Source organism: Taudactylus pleione, unplaced genomic scaffold (assembly GCF_031769625.1).
Source record: "Taudactylus pleione unplaced genomic scaffold, aTauple2 ptg000095l, whole genome shotgun sequence".
NCBI classification, from domain to species: domain Eukaryota; kingdom Metazoa; phylum Chordata; class Amphibia; order Anura; family Myobatrachidae; genus Taudactylus; species Taudactylus pleione.
Genome location: NW_028284497.1, coordinates 10,665,208 through 10,671,503, shown reverse-complemented (window position 1 = coordinate 10,671,503; position 6,296 = coordinate 10,665,208). Strand labels below are relative to the sequence as shown.

At 46.8% G+C, this 6,296-nt stretch overlaps 1 pseudogene; it reads left to right on the top strand.

The window, feature by feature from the left end:
* The first annotated feature begins 2,592 nt into the window (after positions 1-2,592).
* Positions 2,593-2,711, top strand: LOC148526580 (5S ribosomal RNA; annotated as a pseudogene).
* Positions 2,712-6,296: the final 3,585 nt, after the last annotated feature.

Here is a 6,296-nt window from a genome sequence, read left to right as displayed (position 1 = left end):
GGGGTCTGATCACCCTTTACCGGCTCTTTACAGTGCACACCAATATCGTGTGCGGCAAAGGCCGTGCGCGCCTGAAAATGAGGGCATGGCCTAATTATCATAGGCCACCCCCCAAAAGTGATGTTATTTGAAGGTGTGCCTGCATGGCACTCCTCCATATAACATCAGGCTGGGGGGAGCCTCACTAGCTGGGCTTCCCCCAGCCCTCTCCCATCACTGAATGGATGGTGCGCACATGCACACAGCATTCATTCAGACTTCGGGGTCCGGCACCGCCGCACAGCTGCGGCGGTGGGGGGTCCCCAATCTCCCGATTTGATCACTCGCGGGCCACTTCGGCCCACGGGTGGAACCGCGGGACAGTACTGTCCAGCTGAAATTGGGATGTTGGGGAGAGGTGTGCCCTCTATGGGTGGAGCCCCTGTTCGACTGCACTTGTCGAACACCCCAAGAGCCGGCCCTGCTTCAGCACAACACATTACAGCCAAAGCAGACTGTTATATTGTAAGAATCACTAATCCAGCTAAAAACTTGCTCTTTCAATAAGGAAAGTAATAGACTAAGCTGTTAGGTAGTTCAATTTATTAAACCTGTCAGCACTAGTTACACAATAAGGATCATCCTATTCCCCTAAATCTCTCCCTCAGGAGAAACAGAGAGCAGAAGTTAGAGAATAACTTATTAATAATAATAATAATAATAATAATAATAATAAAAAGGTGTTCTGTGTCATGATAATAGGTTGCACAAAGTGGTCTAAGTATTTGGAGATGGTACTGAATATTGATCCTCTTGCTGAAATGATGGGTCGACCAGGTGGTGATACCAGAGATTTATACATTTTTGGCAATGTGTATATGATGGGTGCTACTGGTTTCTCAACTGTCAGGTTATTCTTAATAGATTCTGTGATCCAATCCTATCAGAGGCAGTTTGGATCACAGAATCTATCAATGTACAGTACCATCTAAATTACATAATTTCCAGGATTTACCTAACAGCTTTCTGGTGTGTACCATAGAGGTTATATCATTATACACTAGCATCCCTCACCAAGAGGGATTGGACAGTGTACATAAGTTCATACAGAATAATGAAGAATACCATGGGCCTCATGTACACCTATACATGACATTATTGGAGAAAATTCTAACTAGAAACAACTGTTTATTTGACAACCAATTTTTCCTTCAGATAAGGGGATGTGCAATGGGGTCACATGTGGCACCTTAATTTGCCAACATATACATGTTCAATGTGGAGAAAACATTATTCTTGGATAATACCACCTTTAACCAACATGTAATAGTTTTTTATAAGGTACATAGATGATATACTTGTACTATGGTCAGGAACAAAGGATGAATTACTTTCAGCAATGAACTAGGTAAACCTATGCATGAACACATAAAATTCATCTATGAATGCAGCCATGACGCTGTTCATTACCTGGATGTACTTACTGAATGAAGTGGAACAGAGTTCAAGACTAAAATTTATCATAAACCAACAGACTGTAACACACTCTTACATGCCCAGAATCATCTTCCTACATCATTAAAAAAAGGACTACCCTACTCCCAGTTTTTGAGGATTAGGAGGATTACAACAGATGATAATGTTGCGATAATTGAGATTGACAAAATGATGCAGAGATTCATAAACAGAGGATATCGCCTTAAGGATTTAGAAATTGCCAAACAAAAAATCTTGAATAAAACACGACAAGAGTTATATCCAGGACACGACATATCCAGGACTAAGAATGAAGGCAGGAAGAACACAAAATGGTCTTCACTACCAAATATAACACGATCAGCAATTTCATCAACAAGACCACCAAAAATCTATTGCAAATTGTAAGCACAGATTCCAGAATAAAATCGTTGAACAATTCATCCATTATGATGTGCCACAAAAAGGGGCAAGAACCTAAAGGATTGGCTTGTACATAATGACATTTCTCAAAAAAACCTACAACCGGATATACATTTCTTATCCAGAAAATATAGGTGCTACCGATGCACTGGGTGCAGAACCTTCAGCTATTTGGAACCAGGTAACATCCACATTCTGGGAAGCACATTCCCATTAAACTTGTACTTACCTGTATGAGTAAATACGTTATTTACATAATCAGATGCCTATGCAAGTTGGTTAATAGTGGGAAAACCACACGTTTATTTAGAGAGGATGGCCCAACACTGGACAGCTATCAGACAAGTCCTCTCTGGCAAAGAAATTGACCAACCGGTGGCACGGCACTTTAAAGAATTTTGCCACTCCCTAGCAACTTTATCCTACAAGGTGATCGATCACGTACCTGCATGCAAAAGAGGAGGGGGCCGAGAGAGACGTCTACTCCAATTAGAGAATGAGACCAATTATTTTCCATGTTTCTTATAAAGACCTCTTTTTATAATATTTTTATCCTTGAGGTTCCAAAGAATTCTCTAGTTTTTTTTCCCTCTGGTTTACTGTTCTGCATTGGTTGTCTTGTCTGTTACAATTGGGTCTGCTCACGCATAGGCAGTGATGAGCTCTGGAGTACCCAAGTAGCCTCACTTTTGCACCCACAAAAGTGTCTGTACAGATTACAGTCAAACCGTACTGGTAATGCCCAATTCCGGCTGATCTTGGAGGCCAAGCAGTGCTGGGCCCAATTAGTACTAGGATGGGAGACCACCTAAGAAAATTGGGTACTGTAATCATGGGTATTCACTGTAATGGTTGTAGCATGTGTGATGGCAATTTTGGACATACAGGTACAACACACAATTGGTTGCTACTGTAGAAATCTAACAATATTTATTATAATTTGTTGCAGCAATCAAGTACTGTATCCTCAGTAATTTAAGAAATTTTCTCTACAATCAGTGAAAAGTATGTAACACATTTTTTTGACATACGGTAACTTTACCTTGTTATGATATATATACTTCAATCACCTTCCTAGACGTACTCTTTTTGATATATATATATATATATATATATATATATATATATATGTGTGTATTATGCATTTAGTCTTATGTATTTCCATTTTTTGTATTGAGTTTCTATGCTTTTATAATATTTTTTTGCTATTTACACTTCTTTGTATGTCCATGTTGATCTCCCTGGTGATTCTCTCTATATGTTGTCTTCACTTTTCATTATATTTACACGCAGGTGCTCACTATATATGTATATGTTCACATCAGCTGGTGTGACAATTTGCAATAGTTTTTTGTAATACTGCTCTATCCACCCATGAATACTGGGAGCGTTGTGGCAGACATCTAACTGTCGCGCCCGGCGGTGTCGATGTGCGTAACACGCAGGGCCGGCACTACCACTAGGCAAACTCATACTTACCTACTTTTGAAAAAACTTTTCAGGGAGATTGTGAAAGCAGCACCTATGAGCGTGCGGTAAAGTGGACTATACTGCTACATCTGAAAGGCGTGTCAAAAAATTGCCTTACATCAAAATGAGAACGAGCCCAAAAGCAGTTAAATAAGATCTATTTGTTGATGAAAACAAACAAATACTTTTCAGAAAATGTCTGTAGCCATAGGGATCATTGTGCCTTATAACCAATGCAGGGCAATTATACTAATGATCTCAATTGAATGTATATATCCCTGTTTTTTTTAATATAACAACTTCATAATGGGGGCAAGGAACAATCAGGGAGATTCTCGGATTCTTCAGGGAGACAGGGAGATTGATACTGTTTCAGGGAGTCTTCCTGACAATGAGGGAGAGTTGGCAAGTATGGGCAAACTTAGGCAGCTGCCTAAGAGTGCCAGCCACTGCAGTGCAGTAGTGTGGACCGCACATAAGTGCAGTCCGCATTACAATACTAGGAACACACACACGGCTGCCGGCAGCTGTGTGTTTGTTTTAGCAGCCGATGAGAGACTCTCATCGGCTGCTGTGCACACTGCCAGAGCCGGGCTGGAGCTCACTCATGAGCTCCATTTTCCGGCTCCCGCAGTGGCTAATGGGAGAGACGCCATGACGTCTCTCCCATCATGCAGAGTGGGCCGGCCGGGAGGACGCCGGCCGGAGGAGCAGATGCCGGAGCGGGGATTAAGGTAAGCGGATGTTTTTTTTTTTTTTCATGTGTGTTCGTCTGCTGTCTGGCCAGGGGGGGGGGACTACTACTACTACTACTACGGGCACTGCTGGGGGACTACTACGGGCACTGCTGAGGGGACTACTGCGGGCACTGCACACTGGTGGGACCACTACTGGGGGCATTGCCTAGAGGGGGATTACTACTAGGAGTACTGCTGGGGGACTGCTACTGGGGGCACTGCTGGGGGGCACTGCTGGTAGGACTACTACTGGGGGCACTGCTGGGGGGGGACTGCTAATGGGAGCAGGAGCACTGCTGAAGGGACAGCTGGGGGGACTACTACTGGGGGCACTACATAGGGGGGGATTACTACTGGGGGCACTACATAGGGGGGACTACTACTAGGGACACTGGACCTCATTCAGAGTCGGTCGTTGCGGCCGCACGGTCGTACGGGGAAAAGGGGCCGGATATGCAAATGATGCACTCGCATGTTGCGTCCCTAAGATCGGATCGTTAGCTGGCCGACCATGGGGAGGAAGTGGCCGGAAGACAAAAAATATGCCCCCTTCTCGTACGCATTACACGTCATCTCTGGCCATATAAGGATTAATCGAAACCATCGGGAACCATCGGAACTGGTCGTAGAGCTTAAGGTTGACCATACCCTCTCTTAAGCTCTACGATCAGGTCAGTGTACAAACCACCCATGTCACGTGTGCCATGACACTACTTTGTTAATTATGCACTCCCATAAAACGCTGTTCGCATAATTAGGCACGCCTGCGTTCTCCACTCCCCCGTTTTCAAGCACCTTCCCCTGTTACCATCCACAAACGCCTCATTCTGTCACTCAAACTACCGACCTGGCTGTGTTCAAGGAGAGAGAAATTTCGTAGCAGCAAGTTTGCGCACGCACATTGCGAACTTTACGCATGCGCAGTTCAGCGAACATCGGTGGCGTATGACCGTGCGGCCACAACGACCGACTCTGAATGAGGTCCACTGCTAGGGGGAGGAGTACTACTAGGGGCACTGCTGGGGGACTGATACTGGGGACACTGCTGGGAGGACTACTACTGTTGCACTGCACAGGTGGGACCACTACTGGGGGCACTGCATATGGAGGGATTACTGCTGGGGCAACCCTGGGGGGGGACTACTACTAGGGGCACTGCAGGGGGAGGGCTGCTACTGGGGGCATTACAACAGAGGCACTGCAGGGGAGGGGAATACTACTGGGAGCACTGCATCTGGGGGACCACTACTGGGGTCACTGTATAATGGGCACTACTGAGGGCACTGTGTAAGTAGCACTATATTGGGGGCACTGCATGGGGGGACCACTACTAGGGGCACTGCATAGGTGGAACCACTACTGGGGGCATTGCATATGGGGGAGCTGCATAGGGGGGCCACTACTGGGGGCACTGTATTTGGGCTTGTGTTGCTATTGAGGGTGGGGGTGGGGGTGGCTGGGGCGTAAGTCTGAAGAAATGCCTAGGGTGCCAAGAAATCTTGCACCGGCCCTGGTGACACATGACATCACCGCGCTGGTGTGGAAAGCCATGCTGGAATGAAGTGGCTGATCCCAGTATCGGCACAACAAGTAGTGATGTGTCCCTCGTGGGACACATTGGTGGCCGGCATTGGGATGCTGTGTCTGCTCCCAGGGCCGGGTAAGCAGTGGCATTGGGTGAAGCTTGGCTCCGGGTGCGAGTTTCTGCCCACAAGCCAAACACGGCTCGCGGACCAGCAGCCAATAGGAGGCAGACACGACGAGCCAATCACGGCTTGCTGCATCATAGCCCTGCCCATTCACTGCATATTGTATTAGACGCCGCTGTGCAGTCCTGGCGTTGGAATGGGAGGAGTGAAGACCTCCCAAATAGAGTGTCACGGCAAGAGTTCCCGCTGCCGCAGAAGAGGCCAGAAGATGCCGTGAACAAGAAGGAAGATAGGAGGGGCCATCTGGATGCAGAGAAGAAGAGGGCCAGCGGCAGAAGAATGCGGCTGAGGACCGGAGAGGACTGCGGGGGTTGAAAGTAAAATAGCAAACGAAGCTCCCTCCCCGCCTCTTCCAACGGAGCAGGTAGGCCCTCCTTGAGGCCTACCATATACCCCCTCCCTAGACCACCAGGGTTGTCGGGCACTAGGCCCATGGGGCATATTCAGGCATTAGGCCTGTGGCGATATAGTCGGGCACAAGGCTCGGGCGCAGTAGTGGGCA